The sequence below is a fragment of the Lepidochelys olivacea genome (genome assembly GCF_965140295.1).
Source record: "Lepidochelys olivacea isolate rLepOli2 genome assembly, chromosome: 4".
NCBI lineage: Eukaryota > Metazoa > Chordata > Testudines > Cheloniidae > Lepidochelys > Lepidochelys olivacea.
The window spans coordinates 15,282,764-15,308,877 of NC_140414.1; the positions used below are offsets into that span (position 1 = coordinate 15,282,764).

The window sequence follows — 26,114 nt, forward strand, 5'->3', positions numbered from 1 at the left end:
CATACTGTATCTTTCCTTTCAGGAGCTTTCGAGCTGACATGCACTCTGTAAGGCGCTTACTCTGGACCCAAAGGGCAGACAGGAAATGCTCATTTCCTACACCAAGTCTCTATTTTAGTAATTTAAAAATGAAACAAAATATGCTTTTGTATGGTTTCCCAGCCTTTGTAACATTCGCCTTGTTCTATGATCACTCTCTGTTTATGTCCTATCCAAAGCCGTGGACACCCCATCCTCCAAGCTGAAACGAATATCAGGCAGTCCTGGATGCAGCAGAATGCTTTCAGCTAAACTCAGCTAAAGCAGGGAACTTGTAGCGGGAACTTGCTGGCCTCGCTGTTAGACATTACAGGAGGTGCCCAGAGAGCAAAATAATTGCCTTCTATACCCTAGGGCTGGGAGGGAATCCAGGCTCTGGGGGTACAATCCATGGAGAATGCTGAACACTCAGTCTCTACAGAGGCGCCAGCCACAAATACTGCTCACGTAAGGGCCAGATTGTAGTTGGGACACAAGAGATTGGGAAGGTAAAAGGAGCCTCACCCCCTTGCTCAGGGGCCAGACCAAACTGCCTTCCCTTCTAGTGCCCTCAGGGATGCGAATCAGTCTAAAGGGGGACACAGAGCCTATAGGTGTCAGAGTGGTAGCTGCGTAAGTCTACAGGGCCACCCACCGATCAGCGGACATGGCCCAGGGTGCTCCTCGCACTGCAGTGAAAGGAGTGTAGCCATGAACATGCACTCCCTGTCTGAGTAACAGCGCACGTCGCCGCACTCTGAACAGCTCCGCAAGCTGCTGTGAATGGCGTCTCACTCCGGCATCTCGAGCGGGTGGACCGTGAGCTGTGGGCAGAGCTGATAAAAGTGCCACCAGTGCTATTTTATTGCCCATTTTAGCCCTGAGGCAGGAGTATAATTCTTGTCAGGAGTCCCAGATAATTCCCAACTGCCCAGCTCAGAGAGACAGTTGAAGGGCAGGTTCTGCCAGTCCCACCTCCCTGTCTGAGTCAGACAGGCCAGGCAGACTCCTGTGTGGTGCTCCATATATCATGACCAGCAACATATGCCCTGGCCCCCAGGCAGGCCACTTTATCCAATCTTCTGAAAGCCGCTGTGATGCCAGCCGTGCCATCTATCTGAGGGTTCCTTCCTGAGTCTCCCCTCATACTGCATCAGCCCAGGGCAGCCGTGCTATAGCAAGGGCAGTCGTGTACAAATGAGCAACCTTGAGGCTGGTCCGTTTTGCAGTGATTACACCTATCAGCCTCAGGAGTGCGGAACCACAAAGGTGAGTAGAAGCCACCTTTGCACTGCTCCCCACTCCTGTCTTAGATATTTCTTATTTGGCCCCTCTTCCCTGTAGTATCTGAGTGCCTCACACTCGTTAATGTATTAATCACAATAACCCTGTGAGGTAAGTGTTTATACTGGGGAACTGAGAGACCAAGTGACTTGCTCTAGGTCACACAAGAAGTCTGGATGTGAAAGGGTTTGAACCCAGGTCTCCTAAGTACTCGGCTAGCGCCCTTCCTCGCTAAAGATGCTATGGCCCACCTGAGGACCTGTCTCACAGTACACAACTGTCATTTGAAAAGAGACAAAACGTCTCAAATAATTAGCCAGCGAGTTGCAACCACCTTGAAAAGTCACCCCTAACAATTGTACCTGAGAAGGGGAAGTTACTCCCACACAGATCAGAAACTTTATTTGGAATCCTGACACTGTGGTACTGGATAGTCCTTTTCAACTTAAAAGGGGAAAATCCCTTTTCCCTTGTGGGAGAAGAGTCAAAGTGACTGGGGCGGGAGGGAGGAATTCTGAGAAAACCCAGAGAAAGAACCAAAATATCCAGTAAAATCAGTCACCTCAGGGATGTTTGGTTAAACAACAAAATATGTCTGCAAATATTATTATTGAATATTTGGACTGCAGTAGTGCCTATGAGCCCCAATCATGGATGAGGATCTCACTGTGCTAGGCACGGTACAAACACAGAACAAATATGATCCCTGCCCCCAAAGAGTTTACAATCTAAGTAAAAGGCAACTTTCCTCACACATGCCCCAGGTCTAGAGACATAACTAGACTCTCATTCAGTGAGAGGTTTCTACAGCTGCAGATAAAGCCACAGCCTGACTTTTGCCCCCTTCCGGAGTGAAATAGTTAGGGAACACCTTGTCAGAAAGCACTGAAGTTTTGGGGATGGAGACAAGACCTAGAATCAGGGCCATCCTTACCCATACGCAAGGTGCCCATACCAAATTGCCTGGTGCCCTGCGCAGTTGTGTGCTGCTCCAGACCCTGCTCCAGCTCTTCCCGCCCCTGCTCTGCCCCAGCCCTGCCCCCACTCCCCTGAGGAGTACAGCAGGTCCAGGCCTGCACTCACCGGCAGTGGGAAGTGCAGGGACCTGGCCCCAACTGCGCCGCTAGTGAGTGCTGGGGGGGTGGTTCTCCCCTGCCCCCCAAGCCACTGCCCCCCCCCCCCGCAGAGGCCTGGGGCCCGCCCCCCCCCAGAGAGGCCTGGGGCCAGCCCCTCCTTTTCTCCCCCACAGAGGCTGCATAGGGCCCCAGAATTGCTAGGGATGGCCCTGCCTAGAATACATATTTAAAATCATGCCATAAATTAAAGCAATGGTCTCAGAAAGAAAAAAGAAAAAGAAAGATTCCCACTCCACCCTGTCAAAGGCTTTCATTGCACAGAGCAATCATCTATTATTTATTACTTAATGCCTTTCCTTGTCAAACTCAGTTTGATCAGGTGACAAAAGAGGCTTCAAGCGTGAAGCTACAACCTTGGAAAGTATTTATACACCTAGATTAAGAAATAAAATCTGGAACAATAGGACCCACACACTGTATTTGAAATTCTTATCAGGTTTTAAAATGAAGGTGATATTGGCCAGATTGGAAAATAATAGGAGGGTTCCGGTGTCAAAATATTGCAAATATACAATAAACCCATCTCTCAGCCCTGCAGTTAACAGCATGTGGGTGAATTGCTGTGCGGATATGGAGCTCCCTTGACTTTAATAGTACAGTGGGTGACAGTATGCCTGCATGCTGTCAATTGCAGGGTTAAAACTCTAGAGAATTCACTACTGCCTGTGAAATTTCATCCCCCTGCAAGCTCATCAAGTCCAGGAGGAGAACTCATCCTACCTTATGGGGAAAACAGTAGAAATAATCTTCTTATGTTGAACTGGCCATCTATCCAGCAAAAGTGCTTATCTGGTCTCTATCACCATAGTCTCTCAGCCCCTCACATTTTTTAATATAATTATCCTCACAACACCCTGTGAAGTAGGGCAGTGCTATTATCTCTGTTGTACAGAGGGGGAACTGAGGGACAGAGAGTCTAAGAGACTTGGCCAAGGTCACACAGGAAGTTTGTGGCAGAACAGATAAGTGAACCTGTCTTCTAAGTCCCAGCTACCATCTTAACTCTTGGGTCTTCCTCTACTTTGCCATTCTTCAGGAACCTGACTTGCAAGTCCCTGATTTGCCCCCCTATTTCAAAAAGCTTTACATCTGACTCCCTTTGCTGGTTCAGAAATCTGACTGGTTAGCTCCGTGGCTGTTTTCTTCTATGAGAACTACATTACTATCCTTTATGGGATTCATTTCCTCAGAGAATCTAAACGGATGCTCTGGATATGCTTTGAATGCTGAATCAGAGAATAACTCACCATTGGCTTTTCTCTCATCCTCTGCAGAGGGGCTTGGTCCATTATTACATTAATAATGGTCTGGCCTGAGATTACAGTATTACTAGTGGTAGTTGATGAGACATATTCTACTAAGGAGCTAGTTTGGAAAGTGAACCATGGAAACTGAACCAAGAAAATGAAGTGAAGTTGTATTCCTCGGTGTGTAATAACCTCCACCTATCAATCAGCAAAAGGTCTGCAACCAAACCCCTCTGCAGATGCTAGCATAGCCTCTTGGGTGGGGGTATTTGAAGTAGATGAGATTCTGGGCTACAATTAAAATCCCCACCCACCAGGTTGCATTTTCTTGAATGAGCAAAGGAAGGGAGAGGACTCTGCTAAAAATAAAACCTGGGATCAGGATTGCTGGGTGAATAAATATTATAGAAGATTAATTCTTCTCCTTATATCATTGCCCTTGTTATTATTATTCTACCTCCCTTATCATTGAAAGTTGACTTATTTATTAAGATATAGGTCCAGATTCTGTACTGCAAACAGATATGCTTGGTGTGGGACGGGGATGAAGAAAGTAACCCCGCGCTGACTCTATGGGACCCTATGCCAGGTATGACCTGGCATAATGCAGGCACATTCCACCCACTTCGCACAATGTTCAAGAGCCAGCTATACCATCTTACATCAGCTCAGAGCACTCCTATGCTAGGGGAATTCACAGCTAGCAGTTAAGACCAAATTCCAGCTATTTTGCACCATCTGAGTAAGGAAAGACTACCTGGACAACCTGCTCCTCTGCTCTTTGTGTTGAAGGTGGAGGCCTAGACCAGCTCCACTCAGCCCCAGCACAATTTAATATGCCTAAGAGTGTTCGGATGGGTTTTACTGAGGGATAGCTACAGGGATATCCTGCCTTTAATCATGACTAGCTTGTGCTTTCTTTTATATTTTGTGACAGTGAGCTTAATCCCAAGACACCCATTTAATTACAGGAGCAAGTACTCTTTTAACAATCTGAAGTAATGAACCTTTCCCAAGCCAAATAACAAGGCTGAAGAGGAGTCAATTGTGTGAAAGGGCAACGTAAGGAATTAGTTAAACTCTCTCGTGTAACAGGAATTGTTCCTTGAAATACCACAGCCCAAACCATTGAAATCTATGTTGTAATACAAATCGATCAGTATAGCAAAATCTGGGGTATGTCAGATGTCCTATACAATATGATGGGCATAAATTTAAATTTGCCACCAAATCAGAAACCAGGCCAGAAATAGCCATGGACACCAGGCAGCGGGAGGGGGACACTGGAGTAGGATAAACCTGAGCTGAAAAATATCTTCATGGCCCCCACCAAAGTAGTACCTGACCTCTTCACAATCTTTAATGTATTTATTCTCACAACACCGCTGTGAGGCAGGGCAGTGCTGTTATCCTCATTGTATGGATGGGGAACTGAGGCACAGAGAGACTAAGTGACTTGACTAAGGTCACACAGAAAAAGCTGTGGCAGAACTAGAAAGCAAACCTGGTTCCCATGTTAGTCCCCAAACCACTGGACCAGCCTTGTGTTTGGTCACATCTGGGGGAGATTTCCAAAAGGCTTGTGCTACTAAATTCTTAGGTGCTTTTGAAAATCTACCCCCTAGGGCTCTGACGGCTACATTTAGGTACGTAAATGTGTGACCGGGTGCCCAGCACTTGTGAAAATGAGGTCACTTGCTTAGAGGTCTAGAGATGGGTGAAGGAACATAACTGTAGGCCCTTACTTTTGAAAGCTGTAGTCCATGTCCTTATCACCTCAAGGCTGGTCTTCTCCATACTGCTGAGTCACTCAACACTTCATGATAACTCAACCTGTGACTGCCTGCCTGTTGGGTAGGGTAGGTGACAAAGAACATAATGGATGCATTGCCAATTTCACAGGCTGCCAACTCCGAGATACAAAGTCCTCATTAAGGTAGAACCTAGATATTTCAGAGACTACTTCTTGGCCTATTCCCCGCCACCTTCAGTGGGAATCCTTCTGTCCCCAGGAACAAACTTGCAGGAGATGCCAACAACTGTTCTCAGCAGCAGGGCCTCATCCAGGGCCTTTCCTCCCTGCAGAAATCTACCTTATCCTAAACTGCCCCTGGCTGCTTTGGAAGTCTGATTTAAAGTCCATTGAAGCCAAAGAGGAGAGCTCCCACTCATCAGTCTCTTGGGGGACAGCACAAAATACCTGTCTTGGCTCAAGCTTTTTGCAAAAAAATAAGGGATGGAATCTATCCAGCAATTACTATGCTAATTTTACAGTAAAACTTTGTTCCCATGTAAAGCAAAGTCATTATGTCTGGATATCTTCATCTGGCAAGTTTCAAACACAACCATGCATGTCCTGAGAGGCAATTATCAGATTATTCAAAAAGCACGCACAATTAGTTTCCTGGCTGGTAATCCCCTGACTCCGATCCATGCCAGGAAAGTAGTTTGTCACTGAGGGGAGAGTATGCTCCCTGCTTGGGGGGGAAAGTGTTGCATTCCCTTGATTGAAGTGAGGTGAAGGGAGCCCAGTTACCAAGATTAGGGGCAATGTATAAATGCATGAAGTAATCCTCTCTGTTTAGATTTTATTCTTTCGTTCCAGATTAAAGCAGCTGTTGCCACTGGATTTTCTTACGCAGTAAGTATTGTGCAGTCAGATGTACCAGTAAGATGTGTAATGTGCTAGATTTCATAAAGTCATTTGAATGTAAGCGTAACACAGCGTGGATAATTAAATCCAATTTTTCATGCTTTGTTTCAGCTCTGTGCAAAACACCCAACCCCTGAGCCAATCTCCTTGACTCTTTTCTGCAGCAGCTATACAAGAGTATCACCCACAGCAGCTATACAAGAGTATTCCCCCCCTCCCCCCACTGCGATCAGGGTCCCATTGTGGTAGGCACTGTGTAACCACATAGCAAGAGACAGTCCCAGCCCCAAAGAGCTTACCATCGAAATAAGCGAAAAACTAATATAGGGTGGGAGGAATGTTGCCATCCCCTGTTCACAGAAGGAAGAACGGACACAGAGATAGTGGCTTGCCAAAGCCACGGAGGGATTTGTAGCAGAGCCAGGAACTGAACCTGGGGGAGAGGTGGAGGGAGAGAATCCACAAGGAGCCTCCATCACTTACGTCTCGCCATGCAAGGGCTGGCCGATCACAAGCCAGGCACTCCTTGGAGCACAGGGTCGGCTCCCACTTAGCAAACCCCAGGGGCTACGGCCTCCTCCGAGGAGTCAGGGAGAGACTGGGAAGGGATGAGAAGATGGGATATTGTCTATACCCCACTGCACCTGCCCGCCAAGCTGGCCAGCCATGAAGAATGTCACATGCTGCACTGTCCTAAGGGGAGGAGTTCTGGAATAGAGTGTGGTGGGTCCGTACGGCTCCCTCGTGCCCATCAGCTAGAATGCAGCCTACAGCCTTACAGCCTACGATCACAAGGGTTGAAAATTCACTAGGAACTGATATGCCAAAAAGTTATTACAATAGCACACAGAGCTCCAGACAAGATCGTGGCCCCGTCATGCTAGGCACTGTACAAACATAGGGGACAATAAAGATGCTTACAGTCTAAGATGAGGGACAGCAGAAGGTGGCGGGGTGGAGGGACTTAGGCCAATAGCTACACCATAGTTTATATCTGTACACACACATTTGCATTCATTAGACACAGCAGAGTAGGTGCTAACTCTCTCCCCACGTGCTCCTCAGTGCAGCCATCACAGACTGGCTGATGTCTTAAAAGATCCCCAGCTGAAGTGGGCCACGTGAGGAGCAGCATAGAGGGGTACAGACCTTGCAGATGCATTCCGGCAGGCTGTCCCTTGCGTGCGGGGCGGTGAGGCAGGCGGCATGGAGGGCATTCATGTGAGAAGCTGACGAACAGGCGGACGAGGCTAGCAGCATGGCACGATATGAAAGCAGAAGGAGGGGCCAAGTGGTGAAGGTGAAGACAAGCATCTCAAATTAGAGGCGGCCAAACAGGGAGAGCCAGTAGAGGGATTCAAGGATGGGAGGGGTGTGATCATCAGAACAGCCAGAAAGGAGGATGAATCTAGCAGCAGTGTTTGAATGGACCAGAGAGGGGCAAGGTGGGTGCTGGAGGCCCAGAGTGAGAGAGTTGGATGAGAGAGAGAGAGAGAGAGAGAGAGGGAGCGAGAGCGCGAAAGAGCGCCCGGGGAAAGGCCAGGTCTGAGAAAGGCCATGGAGAAGAAAGCAGCAAGATTTTGACACAGCCTGTACGTGTGTGACAAGCGAGAGGGGAGCTGGAGGTGAGTCACATTTTAATCCTTTTATAGGAAGGTTTGTCTGAAGCTATTGTAGGTCCCTGGCAGACATCCCTGCCCTCTCCTCTGGACCGGCCAGGTCAGTGGCTCATAGCTGGCGCAAAGCAAATCAATAATGGGGGGGATAGCTCAGTGGTTTGAGCATGGGCCTGCTAAACCCAGGGTTGTGAGTTCAATACTTGAGGGGGCCACTTAAGGATCTGGGGCAAAAATTGGGGCTTGGTCCTGCTTTGAGCAGGGGGTTGGACTAGATGACCTCCTGAGGTCTCTTCCAACCCTGATATTCTATGATTCTATACTCTGGGGGGCAGACGGGAGGAGATAACTCCAGACCAAGATCACCACCCATGAAAGGGAACAATCACTGCACACAGGGGGCAAAATATTGCAGCTAGCCTACCTGGGACACCAAGGTATTATGCTCCTGGGGGCACTGCACTGGAGGGGCTAGGATTTCTGCCAGGCACGAGCGGTTACCCCACAACATAGATTATTACTGGTGACGAGGGCAGTGCAGATTCTCTGCCTGAGAGTCAGCAGTTCTCCTCTTGCACTGGGCAGTTCCAGCTTTACCCAGCCTCACCAACTTACCCTATCAGATAAGCTGTCTTTACCATGCACCAGCCCTGCTTCCAAACATCAACCTGAGTCTTTCCCTCTCTGGCATCATCACTTGGAATGAAGATTCCGCCACCTAGATTATTTCCTCAGTGACACTGGCATACAACCCCTTTGTTTCATATTATTTCCTCAGCAGCACCGGCTCAACCCCATTAGTCTTGCCAGGAATGCGTGGGTGCTGATGAGTACATAATTTGAAGGCAATGGGGCTGGACAGGTTTAGTTGAGGGCATGACCTGAGGACACCACAAGGCCACGTGGACCTTCACCCCATGCAAACCCCATTTATATCCTGTGGGGTGTCTTCTGTGGGGTGCCTGCTACCTCCCTCCAACCTTCTGGACACATGGACCTCTCTTCCATCCCACGTCTTTCAGGAGGTCCAGGCCCTCAGCACTAAAATCCTGGAAAGCCTCTGCAAGCCTTTTGCATGTGCCATTCCCCAATCCGCCCGTGCAATCGTGGTAACTGCTTGCACAAATGACGTGCACAACAGCGTATGCCTTTTTTGTTGAGCAAATGCACCTGTGAGTTTTAAAGAGAGGTGCACTATCTTCAGGAGAAGAATTTTTTCGGAAAGTCTCATCTGAGTGGGGTTGAGAGGTTTAAACAAGGACCGGGTTCCGAATAAAAGACCACCAAACCACTAGGGTCAACAGAGGCTGCAGTTCGCAAGTTTTACAGATACACTGAGGTTTGCCCTTCACATATTTGCAGATGTGGGGACAGAGGGCTCTCTTGCTTGCTTTCCAAATGCCAAACTTCCTTTCCCACCAGAAAGAGTCCGCCCACTTCACTGAGATGCAGCCTCACACCAAGCTGGGAAAACTCGAGCTCTCAGCCCCTCTGCTCAGAATAATCAAGCTCGGAAAATGAACGCAGCTCTCTGTTGGACTTAGTGCTCTGATGGGCAGTGCTGGAGCACATCTCATCCCTGCTCATTTTGCATACAGTACAAACTCATCATTATGTAATAAGTTTTATCTGCTGCTCAAAATAAGTGCAGGAGAACCATGTGCTACAGCACCCCCCCCCCCCATGCTCTCTCCTCCTCCCCTCCTAGTGCAAGTTTAACAGATTTGCAAGGGGGAAAAGATACTTGGGAGGGAGATTTTCCACTGAATGCATCCGATGAAGTGAGCTGTAGCTCACGAAAGTTTATGCTCAAATAAATTGGTTAGTCTCTAAGGTGCCACAAGTCCTCCTTTTCTTTTTGTGAATACAGACTAACACGGCTGCTTCTCTGAAACTTGGGAAAGTAGGGGAATGAAGGAGATTGAAGGGGATTCAGAAGTAGAGGTGAGAAATACTCCTTCCAGCTACTCCTCTTTCACAACGAAAATCTCAGCTGCATTACAGTAAAGGGTGTGGTGAGAGAACCCCAAGACTTACCCTCCTGCAACTAGAGTCGGTTGGGAATTTTTCAGTTGATTTTTTGCCAAAATAGATTGATTTGCCAAAACAAAAACTTTCCTCAGGAAAGGGCCAATTTCACCAAATTTCTCAACTCCAACTTTTTGAAAAAGCCTCTCTCATTTTTAGAATGAACTTCTGGTTCAAAGTGACTAAGTTTAGAAATTTAAGCAAATTAGAATAATTTTTTTAAGTGGTTGAAAACAAAAAATTTTTGATTGACTTGAACTGCATTTTTTGTTTGTTTATTTGTTTGTTTTTTTGGTTCAAACAGATTTTCAAGGTTTCACCTTTTTGTCCTGATCCAGAATGGAGAAAAACTTTTGAAGTCTTGAAAATTCATAGGATGGGAAACAGTTTCCCACCTAGCTCTAACCTGCAATCTACCTGAAGTCACTCAGTGGGAAGACGCTCATGAAAAAGGACTCATAAAACAATGCCTTATGCTTCTCTCAGAGAGAAACTTCTCTCCAACAGCCTGGGCATTTCCCACCTCTACCTGAGAGGCCTCGTGCTAAGGGGAGTGGAAAGTCGAAACTGAAATACACCAATGCCTTGGAGCTCTTTATAGTTTTGCTTTTGCATCTTCAAAAGCTTCATTTACTCCCTTGGGCCCACCCCACTTCACAAATTTTTCTTGAGAATGGGCCAGTTGACATTGATAGAGTTGGAGTTAATGTTGTGTAATCTTGCATAGGCTTGGTTGAAAGTCACCCAACAGAATGCTCTTCTGTTGGGCAATACCAATTTGTCCCAGTCCGCACATTCTCCAGGAGTGCGTCAATTGCAGTGAAAGCCATTTGACAAAAATGTAAAGTTTTGAAGTGCTATATTATTAGTTATAATTTAATATAAAAAGTCAGAATGGAAACAATATGGAACCGAAATCAATTTTTTTCAAAGTTGTTTTGTAGGAAGTTAGTTCTTTGCACTTTCCTCCAATTCAGAACCAGAACAAATTTTGAAATAGCAAATCTGCCTCACAACAAAAATTCCAGTTGCTGTACAGCTGTAATAGTTTAACATCGACAGAGAAAGACCTCAGTTCTGAAACATTTGGGTGGGGGCGGGAGTGTGCAGATCAATGTTGCATGTTTTGAAGGAACGCATCCCCTCTGCAGGGATGCTCGTTCCTAAATAAGCGACTTGATTTGTGGAGTAGACAGTCTTCCCCTTCTTGAGCTCCAAAACCATATGTTTTGCATAGTGTCTGCACCCTTTGAGGGTTCCACCCTGCTCCACTGTCATCCTGTTAATGATGTTGGTGTTGATATGAACGCAACCCAAAGAGGAAACGATTTAATCCCACGACAGCCTACTCCATTGCTCTCTGAAATGCTGCTGTGACACCGGCTACACCCAATGGGAACATTTCATAACTGAGCATTATTTATATTGCAGTAGCACCTTGGCAACCCAGGACTCCAAGGTGCTGGGACTGCACAAGCAGAACAAAGACAATCTCTGCTCTACAGAGCTTGTGGTCTAAGAAGCCCATTGGGTATGCTCTCCCGGCTAGGACTGTTTGGAGTCTGACTCTATAAGCACTTCCCACTTGCTTGGGACAGGGTAAAGGGTGACCCAGGGCACAGTACTCCGATCCAAAATAAGCTGTCAACAAATTCAGGCTCATTTGCTTCAGTCACAATGAGCTGTAATGGTAGGGAGGTCCCTTTGTCCTTTACAGTGACTGGAAGGCATCCTATTGCTTCTCTCTCCCTGGCTAAGATTTCCAAAGCTACATCAGTTTATCAGTTTTACAAAAGGAAATTTATATTCTTCCAGTGATTGCCACAACTATATCCAGTTCTGCTCATTTTCAGAGTCTTCATGTTTTTGTTAGCCTGACATGGAGCATTGACTACCATGTATTCTGCATTACATGCTGTTCTGGCATAGCCTTGTGCTTGTCATGGGGGCTGCACAGTTCCTGAGACAGATTCCTCTGCAGTCATATAGAGAGCCTGGTGATTCACACCTGAGTGTACCAGTGACATCTCCATCCTCCTCTGTGTGCATGAGAGGGGATGTACTGCCCAGGTCTGTCACTCCAGCTTGTTGAAGAAATGCTGCTCCAGCGGATGAGATGGTCTCAAGCAATGGAAACTTGGATTCCTTCGGGTGGATGAGGCACTCTGGGCCAAGGTGACCTGGGTGTCTCCTTTGCTTTTGTGGACTGGATCATGTAGCAAGTGGGCAGAAGTGCATCCCCCAAGAGAAGAGCATTTTCCTTGGTTGGCTTGAACACCAAAGCCACCTCTGCAACTCCCTCCAGCTCCTTCCAGGGTCAGTTCCTTTCCACGAGCCTCTCCCTTATGTCCAGGCAGGACCAATGTGTTGCTTCCTGAGACACCCAGGGTTGTGAGGCCCCTCGCTACCACCTGCCCTTAGCATGGGGAAACTTGCCTTGAAAATAATGAGTTATAAGGCCAAAAGGACTGAAGTAGGGAGGACATCTGGGTCAAAGAATAACTAAGAATAATTAAAGGGAAAGTTTCTAAAAAAAGAAGACCTCTGACTGACATGGGTAACTGCAGATGGTTTTCAGTAAGACAAAAAAGAATCTCTCTTAAAAGGACCCAACATCGCCCTTCCCACCTCACAGACCAATGTTATCTCCTCTGTGAACCTAGGGACCACAAAAAAGCTGCTGGTCACCAGGAAGGAGGGGAACAAATAAGTAGGAAAGGCCTATCTGGACTAAGACTGGAAGTAAGGGTGAACGGTCTCCAATTAGTTTTTAGCTGAAGCCAGTCATTGGCAAGGACATCACTGGTTTGTTATAGGGTATACAAAGTAAACTCTTAAAGGGTTCATTGTGAATACCTGCCTGACCATGTTGGAGCCAACCAATAGGGGTTTGAGCATCCCTGGGTTTAGCCCATTTGTAAGTATCTTGATCAAATGCTTATAAGTGTTTTATTACTGTTTGGATATACAGTACACCCTCACTATAGCGCCCTTCATAATAATGAACTTTCAGATATAACAAAGCAGGTCCCTGGATCCCCCCTCAAGCCCTGCCAGACCTGTGGCTGCAGCGGGGGGCAGGAGGAGCTGTCATGTCTCCCACCCCCCACCAAACCCCTCGCTATAATAAACAAATGGCTTGGATTCTGAGAGGTTCATTATAACAAGGGTGTACTGGAGTAAATTACTTATTTGTTAGGCTTTAGGCACCTTTACAGTAACTGTATAAATACCATTTGGCCTTTGGATTTAATAAAGGAATTTATGGTTAAATTAGTATTTGGTGGATTCCCATATTAATAATTTCAAATAATAACAATTCCAACATTTTGGCAACCCACATGGGACCCCAGACATTAATTTCAGTTGCTCTGAAACCCCCCCAGGGTGAAGGGGGAGTGACTGTCCTCTGGGGCCAGCATAGAATTCTCTCCTAAAGATAGGTTTCAGAGTAGCAGCCGTGTTAGTCTGTATCCGCAAAAAGAAAAGGAGTACTTGTGGCACCTTCGAGACTAACAAATGCATTTGAGCATAAGCTTTCATGAGCTACAGCTCACTTCATCGGATGCATACAGTGGAGCTGTAGCTCACGAAAGCTCATGCTCAAATACATTTGTTAGTCTCTAAGGTGCCACAAGTCCTCCTTTTCTCTCCTAAAGAGAAATTCAGTAACTTAAGGAGACTACAGGAGGTACTTTGGATACCCATGTAAAAGAAGGTTGGTAGAGGGCAGCAGAGATCCACTGAATACCATAAATGAATTCCTGGCAGAGCACAGCAAAGATCTGTTGAATGATGTAAACAGATACATTATTGTCAGAACACGGCCACTGAAATTTTAAAACCAAATGCTCTGTGGGTGCCCACGGAGACAAATATCAATACTGCCTTCTTAAACAATCCCTAGGTAAAGAAAATACAGAAGGTTACTGCATTACAGGGATTGTACTTGGTGGTTAAGTCTTTCCAGGCAAAGTGCACCACCTTGAAGGAGGAGTGCAAAAAAGCACAAAAATAAGCTCCGTGCCTCCGAGAGAAACTGGCAGATGAAGGGGTTACTCTGGGAGATAAGTGATTGAAGGACAGAGAGTGCAGAGTTAAAAGGAGCGTTTGTGCACATTAACACTGCAGAGTTGAGAGGGAATTAAACAGTAGGGGGTTATGGAAATGTCGTAAGAAGAGAATGCTTGGTTTGATAATAAAACCCAGTTATGGCATTACAGTCACACCAGGTGGAACCCTGGTAGTGAAACAAATTATACAACGGGGGCTGGTTGTGGCTACCAGCACCCAGGGGTGCTGGAACTCAGGGTGCAGCAGCAACCCCTGGCTTGAAGTGGTTTCCATCATGTACAGGGTTTATAGTTTTGTTCAATGGCTTTCAGCACCCCCACTATAAAAATTGTTTCAACACCATAGCTACCATCACTGTTTTTGTCCCCAGGTGCCTTTACAGCCATTCTGAAGGAAAATGGACCCTTGTCCCAAAGGACTGTAAATAATCAATTGTAAAGAACTGCTGCAGGCAGAGAGACAATCTGATTTGAATCATTTGACTATAGACGATTTAGTCAAAATCACAAACAGGAAATAAGGGGTTTCTACTGGAACTTGACTGCCTCTGAATGTACAAGAAGGGAATGTAATCTGGGTACAGTTGTGTACAAATAATCAGAGCAGTGCAAGGGATGTTAAGCAAAAATGATTTTTGGAAAATGTAAATATGTTTGTGTAATTGTGTAAGGTTTTAAGACTAACACAGTCCTGGTTTGTAAAACCCTTATTTTAAAATTAATTGGCTTTTTACAAATGGCACTGAAAATCTATTTGAATCTTTCATTCAAAGGTGCAAAACTGACAGCCACTTTTTGCCCAACACAGTAAGCTTTGCTATTTAGCACTGAACTCTTTGGGTACTTCAGTGCTTTTATAAAGTTCACTATCTTGTTAAAGAAGCAGCAAAGGATGTAGGCGTGGCTGTGGTGGGCCAGCCAGAACCAGGAAAGTGGGGAGAGACTCCGGATCCTTTTTCAGTAATTAAATAGCAGCTATAAGCTGCAGGAGAAGAATGAAAAAATTAAAAAGACAGTGCATCTCTGGGGAAACCGCTTGGAGGAGGTGCACAAGAGAAGCAATGTTAGGAACACTGAGCTTTGAGGTGGCTCTGAGTAATCAGACTGTCACTTTAATGAGGGTACAGGCAAACTCTGTAAGCGCCAGACAAACAGTTACACTTCATATGAAAATTGATACAGCTAATACAATGCTATAGCAAATCAAAAGCGGAAGTTCAACTATGGAAGGAATGTGCATTTCCCCATGTAATAGGCAGTAAATGAAATCTAAACAAAACACGCAACTTAATTAACACCCTATAAAGGCTCCATAGAGGAGCCACAATCTGTGTTTTCTTTTTCAGACTGCTGTGTGCTTTGGGAGCAGAAACCAACACAGCACCAAGAAAGATCAGTATATAAAGAACAACAACAAGGGTGATCATCCATTAAAAATATTACCCAAAAGTTATGATTAATTGTGCTGTAAAGTAAGTGTTATTAGGGAGTAAAAAATCTGCAGGGGTGGTGTTTTGTAAGCGCAAAGGGGAATAATTGTACTGAAACTGTAAGAGAGTGAAACGCCCTAGTTTGAAAGGGGAAAAAACCCCAACAACTAATGGTTTAGGGTTAAATCTATTAAGAAAATGTTGTGCAATATGTAGCTGATATTTTGGTGCACACTGCTGAGGGACAAGCCATTTAAAAGTACGGGAAGCCCTGTTTGGGATTTTGTTGGAAGCTGGACTGAAGCTAAACCTGAAAGAAAGGCCCATCTAGTGCAGTAGGAGGTTTCCGTCCTCCTGGGTCTAACCCCTGCAATCCGGCACGCAAGCTCCAGACAAACAACAGGTTAAGGTGATTTTGGAGCTGCCCCTCCCTGCTTCAGGAACAGCACTGATCGCTGCTGGGCATGACAGGGATTTCATCCCTGACTGCACAGTCACTGCTACACCCCACGCTCTACCAGCTGTGGCAGAAAAAGGTACAGTGGGAAGAGACCCCCCCCACACCCCCCAGAATATCCAGGCAGTGTGTAATTTAAACAAAGGCTTTAGCACATAGTGCCAGGCCCTAGCGCTCCAAATGATGCAAAACCTTTGGGACTGTTTGTAGCAACCAGGGACACACTTGGCCATTCCTGCTGCGGTAAGTATCTCGGGACTATCGTGACAGAGAAATCCAGTGCTTGTGCTTCCAGGGTACCGAATAGAGTTAAAAAGTCCTGTAAAAAACCATGTATTGGCTGCTTGGTGGGCCCTGACACATTTCAGATCTCTGGTGGGGGCGGAACGCATGCAACCATAAAGGTGGTACAGGGTCTAGTCTGAGATTAGCACAGAACACCAAAGAGCACCTGTCATAAATATAAAGGGAAGGGTAACCACCTTTCTGTGTACAGTGCTATAAAATCCCTCCTGGCCAGAGGCAACATCCTGTTACCTGTAAAGGGTTAAGAAGCTTAACCTGGCTGGCACCTGACCCAAAGGACCAATAAGGGAACAAGATACTTTCAAATCTTGCGGGGGGACGGGGACGGGGAAGCTTTTGTTTGTGCTCTCTGTTTACGTGTTGGTTCTCTCTTGGGACTGAGAGAGGCCAGACAGAAATCCATTTTCTCAAACCCATCCGAATCCAAGTCTCCAATATTGCAACCAGTATAGGTGAGCCAGGCAAGGCGGATTCGTTTATCTTTTGTTTTATGTGAATTTTCCTGGGTTAAGAGGGAGGTTTATTCCTGTTTTCTGTAAACTTTAAGGTTTTGCCCAGAGGGGAATCCTCTGTGTTTTGAATCTGAATACCCTGTAAAGTATTTTCCATCCTGATTTTACAGAGGTGATTCTTTTACCTTTTCTTTAATTAAAATCCTTCTTGTAAGAACCTGATTTTTTCCATTGTTCCAAGATCCAGGGGTTTGGGTCTTTGATGATTTTGTAACCAATTGGTTAGGATATTATTTTCAAGCCTCCCCAGGAAAGTGGGTGTGTAGGGCTTGGGGGGATATTCTGGGGGAAGATGTCTCCAAGTGAGCTCTTTCCCTGGTCTTTGTGTAAGATGCTTGGTGGTGGCAGCGTACGGTTCAAGTCCAAGGCAAAGTTTGGAAGTTTGGGGAAGTTTTTAACTTAAGCTGGTAAGAATAAGCTTAGGGGAGTCTTTCATGTGGGTCCCCACATCTGTACCCTAGAGTTCAGAGTGGGAAAGGACCCTGACAGCACCAAATTGAAGTCTGTCCTGTTAAACAACCCTCACCTTTGCCAGCAGGACTGTCCTCTACACAAGTATCTTGGAGAAAGTCCCTCTAACCCTTTTATCTACAGTGCAGTATATAACTTAAATTCCGAGGGTCTGACAGTATACATCTATCACCAAAGAGGGACCCCAGTCACTGGATTTTGCAGCTTGGGCTCCCTCAACTCGGGCTGAACCTGTGTGGGACAGGCTGGGTACACACTCAGCCCAGTCCACTGAATTGGCGGCTGTGCAGCGGCATTATCACTCTGTAATAATGGACAAGCACTGGCTGGTGTGATATGTTCAAACTCGCAGTGGGTCTGTGAGGCCTTGACAACATACCTGCTTCGGTGGAGTATGAATTTATTTTGCAGTGCAGATCACAAGCCTTTATGCTATCAAGCCCTTTGGCCCCATGTATGGAAACTAAAACTAAACTAGGTAACTCAGTGGTACATGTGGTTAAAGTAAAAGCTCATTCCAGATGTGGGGAAGTGAGCAAGGAAAACAACAGAGTAATGATGCCGTTAACCCCAGAAAACCCCCCATATCTGGCACCAAGGTGGGGAGGCCCCTACTTTATAATGTAAATAGCCAGCCCTGCAGTTTATCCAGTCCGAGTAGAAGCAGGATCTAAAAGCCAGACTCAATGGTTACATGCTATCAAGTTAAAAGTATTTGAAGGCTCCCACCCAGGGAGCACCAGAAATTGTGTTTGCTTTTTAGGCTTGTGGACAGTGTTCCGAGAAGCTGTTTAATCTTGCAAGTCTACCGCTGCGGTGCATGGAGAAGGAAACACAATAAAATGCAGAAATAATCTGAGTTTAGGAATACGAGGAAGCCTCTGTCATTGAAGTGACAGCCAGAAGCCCAAGTCAGTGGTGTGAAATAAACAATGCCACTGCTTATCACATACAATTCTGCAAGTGGCCTAAGAACAAGCAAAAACATGAATTGTGTCTGCCAGAGCTCAGCCAGTTGTACGGCAAAATGATAAAGGACTATTGGAAAGACTTTGTTAATAAAAGAAGTAAAGGCAGCCGAATCAAGTCAAAGGCGAAGCTGATGGAGTCTATCCGCCAGGGATGTAGTTTGGAGCCAGGGCAGTAGTATGAACACAAACGGATATGAAGACCCTTTGGGAACACAATGGAGCATTCCAACACAAACTGGCTGCCAATGTATTAAGCCCAATGAATGAGCAAGGCAAAGCACTCGTTAATTAAGAGTTTGGAAATGTATCAGCTTTTGAATGGATACGTGATCTAGTTCATTTGTTGAAGGAAGTACAGCGTAAAATGAATGCAACAGTCAACCAAACCAATAAAGATAATCAAAGTAGGGCAATAGCACGGGCCGTAACATGTTCTGTGTCTGGAGAGGATGCACGAGGCAGAATCAAAGTCACTCTCACAGATACAGAACAAGGTAAATTGCTCTTTTATCATCACAAAGAAATTAAAAACTTGGTATGGCAAAGATCATATTAATTAATGTAAAACAAAAAAACCTCGCGGGGTCCAATAGCAGGGGGTTAATTGTGAAAAGGATACAGACCTCCTTATCCCACTCACGCAATTCATCCCAGTAACTGCAAAACAGCAGGTCATTCAAACCCTGGTAAAAGTACAGCCAGTAGGAGTACTGGAAGACACTGCAACACATAAGGTTTGAAAAAAGTTTGTTTCTCCTCCTGTTGCAAAATAATGACAAGGTCTGGAAAGCCCTAAACTCGTCCTGTTTGCACCTAGGAGGCACCCGCATGTCTGACAGGTTTCACAGTGGTAGCTGTGTTAGTCTGTATCAACAGAAACAATGAGGAGTCCTTGTGGCACCTTAGAGACCAACAAATTTATTTGGGCATAGTGAGTGTAATATCTTGCAGACAGAGTTGCTGGCATGTGGGTTCACTCTGGGGGAGCTATCTCCAAACTGCGCAGTACGGTTGAGATGCTGGGGAGCTAGTGAAGTAAAAACTGCTCATGCTGGAAATGGTAAATATTGTGTGATGGCTGGAAATAATCATTTTCAGTGTGGATCCAAAGACTGATATTTTGACTGGCCAATATTTTGCTTCACACCAAAGTTCACCGCAGTGATAAATGGAAAGACTTTGCATCCCACACCCATTTTTCGTAATGTAGCTGAATTACAGGCTGAATTCAGATGACAAGAGAACGCATTAAAAGCAATACCCACGTTTGGGCATCCTGTTCTTCCCTTGAGCCTGGGTCTTAAAAGCTTAATAGCCAGGCACAGGAAATTAGGGAGTTAACTAGTCCTTCCTGGTGGGAATAAGTGTACAAAGTGGGATAATATGCATGATGCGGATTGTCATTCAAAGCTTTGGTAGTTATCAATGTCATTGTGGTAATGATAATTTTAATTTTGTACTGTCAAGTTTATTAGTTGTACAAGATATTGCAAAATCATAGATGTTTGAAATGCTTAATATAGTAAAAACCACATATTATGTAGGGTTTTAAGGTGAGGAATGTAGGATAAGTATAACAAAGAATTAGGGCTTGTCTACACAGGCATGTTAAATCTGAACCACTGCAATGGATACAGTGGTGTCAATTTAGCGGGTCTGGTGAAGACACAATAAATCGATAGCAGAGTGCTCTCCCATCGACTTCAGTACTCCGCCCCTCAGGGAGGCGGAAGGTAAGTCGGTGGGAAAGTGTCTCCTGTCAACATTGCACGGTATAGACACCACCTTAGGTTGATGTAAGCTTCATCGAAGGGGTCCCTGGGTCACAGCCACCCAAAAGTTGTGGGGGGACCAGGGCAAAATCTGAAACTGAGACCCCTGCCCCCATTCTTTCAAAAAAATTATTACAGAGATGAAAGAGTTTAGGAAGAATAAGATGTATATAGAGACCTGATCACAGAACAGCCACAATATAAATCAATAACACTTTTGACATTATATTCATTGTAGAGCTCTACTTTCAAAAGACAGGAAAAAGGAGATGAAGTGGCTTGCTGATCTACAATATGAACCAAGAATAAATCACCAAGTTGGACAGGCTAATTTGAAAAGAAAAAACCCAGCACTTCTTCTCAAATAAGGTGAGGCGTGATTAGAGGTGGTTGAGAAATTATTTCTCAAGAAATTTTTTTGCAGGTTTTTGACAACCCCCCACCAAAAAAAATGTACTGAACGTTTCCATTTTACCCAGAAAAGAGAGTCACTTGCTGTCCAAAAAAAAAGTTTCCATGGAAAGTTTTCAACCAGCCCTAATTCTAATAGTGGTCCTGGGGCCTTATTCTGCAAACACTTGTGCACGGAGTAACTTTGGGTTACTGAGGCCTACTTGTGTGAGTAAAGTTACTCACAAGCATGTTTATGGGCTCAGGCCCTTGAGTCAGTTATCAGTGATTTACAACTCTTCTTCTTTTCTGTTGAACTGGGACATTTCCATAAGGGGACATTTCACTTTGTCATTTCATCTTTTTCTTTCAGCTTGTAAACCAGGACACTTCCTAAGTGCTGCTTTGATATCAACTTTTTTTAATTCCCATCCTCATCGTGAGGTTTCTTTCTTGCATTTTCCATGCACAACAAGCAAAACAAATACCTTCAGTCTGGATAACTTATTTGGAGTTAAGGAAAACAAGCAAAGAACAAATGTAATCTCAGCTAGAGAGCACACACCGTTCCAGAATCTACGTCAGCTTCTCTCCTCTCCCCTCCCCTCACATGCCATTCAAGATTTCCAATTGTTGCTGCAACCAAAGCAGATCCATCCCAATGGTGGCAGCACCAGTGAAAACAAGTTAACCCCACGACAGTATGGTGATTAAAACACTGGCCCCTTCACTAGCATTTGCTCCACTGCTGGTTCTGGTGGAACTGTCCTGACCAGTGCTAGTACCCGTGGGGTGTCATATAGTCCAGGCCACATGTGTCACTCTAACAATCATTGTGAATAAACTCAACACTGTCCTCAGCAAGAATGCTAGTCAGGAACTGGATTTTCCATTTCATGGGAAATTCCACCCTCTCAAAGTTTGCTTTTGTTCCAAATCTCAGAACAAAATATCAAATTTCAAAAACGAAGTTTGGGAAAAAATTAACTTGGGGTCAGTCAAAATGTGTCATTTTGAGAAAAACAAGATGTTGTTTTAATTTCTCTTTTTATTTCATTTTGGGTTTAGTATTTTAGGTTTGCAATATAAAAATGTAATATCAACTAAAATAGAAATATCCAATAAGGTCAATGTTATTGAAAATTGTTGAATTTTGTTCAAATGAAATTTCATTGAAACAGACACATTCTTGTGGATTTTGATGAATTTGTATTTGCCAGTGGAAAAAATGTTCTGATGGAAACTTTTTGACCAGCCCTAGACACAGGGAGTCTCCTTAAATTTAAAAGGTATAGCGCACATTCATTGCACCTCCCCTTCTTTCACACAGCTATGTACCCGACCACTTATGGTAATCCTACAATGGATTCACACACACACTTACACTTCACTATGCTCAGTCCTGCAAGGAGAACCAGGCAGACAGAGGTGTGCCGCAGAGATCCTCGTGGAAGACAGTGGGGTTTTGTTTGTGTGCAGAAAGTTGCCAACGCAGTTCTCCTGGCAGGATGGGAATCTGATTATGGAGCTGTGTAGCAGTCTGTGTTTAAACACACAGCGCACACACACACCACACACACACACACACACACACACACACACACAGAGTACACACAGTGTTAGTTCCTACAAAAGGCATGTGTTCATTCATATCTCATATGAATCTGCTGGCCTGGAGTGGTGCAGTATACGTCCTGTGCAGTTTATCAGTACAGGTCAATGGACCACTGGCTCTGTAAGCTTAGAAGCTGGTGCAGCAAAGCCAGCAGACCTTGACCATTTCATCACATCCACCTTATAAGTTCTGTTTGTGCCACAACTCCGCTTAAAGCCCAGACTCTGGTGTGCTGCCCAGACTTTGCTAGACCCACAGTACCAGCTCAGGACACTTGGGTGATATGCCACCCCGACTGGTGTGTCTGGTAAACCCCAGACTGGTCCGGTTGCTAAACAAAGAGCGAGACAGCAGGGCGTGGGGGAGGGAGTCTATTCCTAGCTTTGCAGCAACCTCCTTGTGTGACCCTTACAACCTCTTGGGTGACTGGGAAATCCTTAGTTAAAAGGTGCTTCAGAAGCAGTTGCTTAGCGACCATAGAAATAATTCCATTAGAGTTCAAGGTGTCACAGGGCTGTTCTTAAAGAATGGAAGAGACAATCACACTTCATTAAAGGGCCACACAAAGCAAACAGTGCGTGTGCACTTTTCTGTTCTCGGTTCTGATACAACCTGTCTCCCCACACCTTCTATGTCCCACAACGACGACAGACGCCACACCCCAGCACTCTGCTCTGAAATACTCAACACACAGGAAAGAGGCACCGAGCCGCAACGGACACGACCTCACATCGTCCTCTGGTTTCCTCCCTTGACAAGCCAGCTGCAATGCTATCTTGCCTCTTCCCAACTGACTCTCACACACGCCATACTAAGAGCACAAGATTTACAACTGTCTACTTACGTTCCTGTCTTCCCTTAACAACTCCTCCCCGCTCCACCCCTCTAACAATGCTTCAAGTGCTGTTATATCAATTTAGATGGAATAAAGGTGTTAACATAATCCAGTCACTGTCCAACTTTAAACACTGTTAAACAAGGTCCAGGACTGGGTATACAGAGACCTCAGCCTGCTCGGCACGATGGCAAACACACCGGTAAACATCCTTTTAACCTTTTGTTCAGGATAAAGAAAAGAAGGGAAAACAGTTACAGCATTGGAAATGTAGAGTAGTAAGTCAGGTTTTCATTTTAGCAATATCTCTTGTTCCCTTGCCCTTAGCTGGAGAGCATTTTAGAAGGAAAACCCCCTTGTTTGACCATCTCTAGATGGAGTCAAAGATGGTAACAACTGTCCTTTGGGAGAGAAGAGAAGTCAGTTGAGCTGGACTGGAGCGGTTGCTGTTGTAAACGTCCCATCCTATTTTACCTCAGGGTGTATCTGGGATCCAGCTGAAGCCGGGAGAGTAGGAACTGGCATCTGGGTCCTGCTCTCTGGCCTGGCCAGGACATCTCTCAGGACCAGGATGACAAAGTTCTGGGATCCCAGGATATGATGGGGCCAGCAGCCGTGATGCTGAAGTTCTCTCCAGTAGCCAATTTTTCTCCCCAAAGACTCTTTCTTTAAGAGCCCACTGATCTGGGCTTCCCCCTGCCCTTCTCCTTCTTGCCTGGTTCCCCGGCTGGCCTCTGCAGTGACGGGGACTAGGAGAGCAGGGCAATACCGAGTCCTCTCCCAAGGGCCCCCCCCCCCAACCATACATAGAAGCACCTCAAGAGGAAGAGGAAGAGGAAGCTCCGCATTTGCACCAATGCGGTACTTCCCCGGGGGGCTGAGGACAGGTCAGTGAGGGTTGGGAGGTAGGGGCCTGTGGAGCCAGCAACATAGTAAAATGGCTGGTCTCCCCTCCTCTACCACCATCCAAACATCACTTCTCAGGGATGCACAAGAGAGGAGGAACTGGCACAAACCACCAGTTCTCAACCGTGGAAGCCAGTTAAATCTCAGGAAACACCTAGCCAGCCAGGGCCCCCTTGATCACGGCATGGCTGAAGATCGCTGCGCTGTGTACCTGCACCTGTCCTGAGCTACCAGCCACCAACAGTCAGACAGGGAACGCAGCACGTACCTCCGGGTGCTGGCTGAGGAGCCCTTCTGTTCTGTCCAGGCTACGTGTCACTCGGAGCTTCACGATCTGATGTGCAGCACCTCCACACAGATGTGAGGCTTTATGAGCTGGATTAGGATTTTTAAAAAGGGAGTCACAGGCAAGTTAGAGAAAACAAGTCCAACGAGTCTTGGTGACAGAGGCTTTACCCAGTAATGTTTCAAGGGAGTAATCATAACAAAAACAGTACACTTATTGCACCGTCTTTTATCCAGGAATCCCAGCGCCTTTTGCAAGTAATTAATTACTCCTTACAACACCCTTCAATCACAAAAGTCTTGAGAGTTTTGCAAGGAAGAAAAATTAATCTCCTTCTGCCAGCTAAGTAAAGACAAGGGAGACAGTAATGGGCAGTACCTAGACAGGAGATCTACAGAAAAACTGCAGAGCACTGCAGAAATACTGTTGAAGATTCACAGCCAGATCCTTAACTGCGGTAAATCGGTGTCATCCCATTAACTCTAATAGACAGCTATGCCAGTTCACACCAGGTGAGGATCTGCCCATTGACTTGAGTGGAACTATGTTGATTTACACTAGCTGAGGGCCTGTCTCTAAAGGTATTGCTAGACTAGGCCATGTCTACACTACCACTTATGTAGGCAAAACTTATGTCACTTAGGGGTCTGAAAACACACACCCTTAGTGACAAATTAGCTACCAGTGCTGGCTGGGGTGGTTTAATTATGTCAATGGGAGAACTATTTCCCACCAGCACACGAGAGATCTTACAGCAGCATAGCTGCATCTGTACAGCTGTGCCGCTGTACGCTCTATAGCTGGAAGTTTGTGGTCCTCTTTTAAACTTGAGTTAATTGATTGCCAATTAGCTCAACTTGACTAATATGATGGCAAGTTCTAGATTAAAAATGCCACAGACGTAGGTGTCCTGAAAAAATGTATTCTAGTAAATCAATCACTTGTGTGATGTAACAAACATTTGCAAAGTGTCTAGACTCGCATTCATAGTGGTGTTAGTTCTATTGAGTCAACTGCCTGTCAATTAAGTCAAGTTAAAAGAAAAGCACAAAGTTGAGTCTTAGCCAGTTTCTCTCAACCTTTTCAGGTTGGGGACCTCTTGTTCAAAACCAAAAGATTTTCATTAACTCTTTACATGTTTTACTCTTCTATAAAAGAAAGTATCCATGATAATGATCAGCTAAATAATTAACAAATGTGTGTTTTGAGAGGCTGACATAATACTTGACTTTGAGAGGTAAAGATGTGTGCAGAGCAGAGGAGCAAAATTTTCTTTGCTTTAGACTGTAATAAGTTTTGAATGCCTTGTGACCTGCCCCATCCCAATTGCCTTGTGATCCCCAGGTTGAGAACCCCCAGTCTAGACAAACGAAGGGTAGGAAGAGCTCTTCCCTTTGAGTGAATACGGAATCAGTACCTAACTGTGCTGTTAGGAGGCACTGTGTTGCCAGAATAACAATGTTTGGTTGGTGGAATGTTAAGCACACTTTGGGGTAACTGAATTCAGTCAAAAATTCCCCCTGTGGTTTCAGCTGGACACAGTGTTCTTCATGTTACACCAAACTTCTGTACACTGCTGAATAGTCACCACACGCCACTCCAGCAGAGGCTGCACTTCAGTCATGATAAAGCGACTCCTGTTGTTATATATCAAGGTCTGATTCTACTCTTGCTTCCATTGTTTGTACATTGCTTGTTATTCCTTTGTCATCAGTGGAGTTACTCCTGCGGGGAGACTCAGGTCTGCTACGTGTAAATTAGTTTGTGAACTGCTGGGAGGTTTTTCTGGATGAGTGTGGCTGGATATGCCATATGTAAATCATGATTAAAAAGCAAGGGCCTCTCAGGTACATCAGTGGTCTCGAGGTTGCAGAACAGAGAGTAAGGAAGCATGGTTATAATTTGGGGATGATAGGCTGTGTAATTAAACATTAGAATCATGGGGTTAGAGACAGTGCTTAATTTGTAATGAAAGAGTTGCCAGGGCTCAAAGATTAGGTGCTAGAACTCAAGTAATTTTTTTTACATTCATAACAGATGCAGCAAGCCCAGAGGTGCCGGGGCTATGAACTGCCAAGCCCAGAGGTGCAGTGGGCCTCAGCCCTGGC

At 45.4% G+C, this 26,114-nt stretch overlaps 1 protein-coding gene across 1 annotated transcript in view; it reads right to left on the minus strand.

The window, feature by feature from the left end:
- LOC311520115 (transmembrane protease serine 11A-like) overlaps window positions 1–24,029 on the minus strand; it is a 49,565-nt gene extending 25,536 nt beyond the window's left edge. Inside the window, exon 1 of the mRNA XM_084627355.1 lies at window positions 23,989–24,029. The gene's annotated coding sequence lies outside the window, so the exon portion shown is untranslated. The remainder of the gene's footprint in view (window positions 1–23,988) is intronic.
- Between the last annotated feature and the right edge of the window lie 2,085 nt (window positions 24,030–26,114).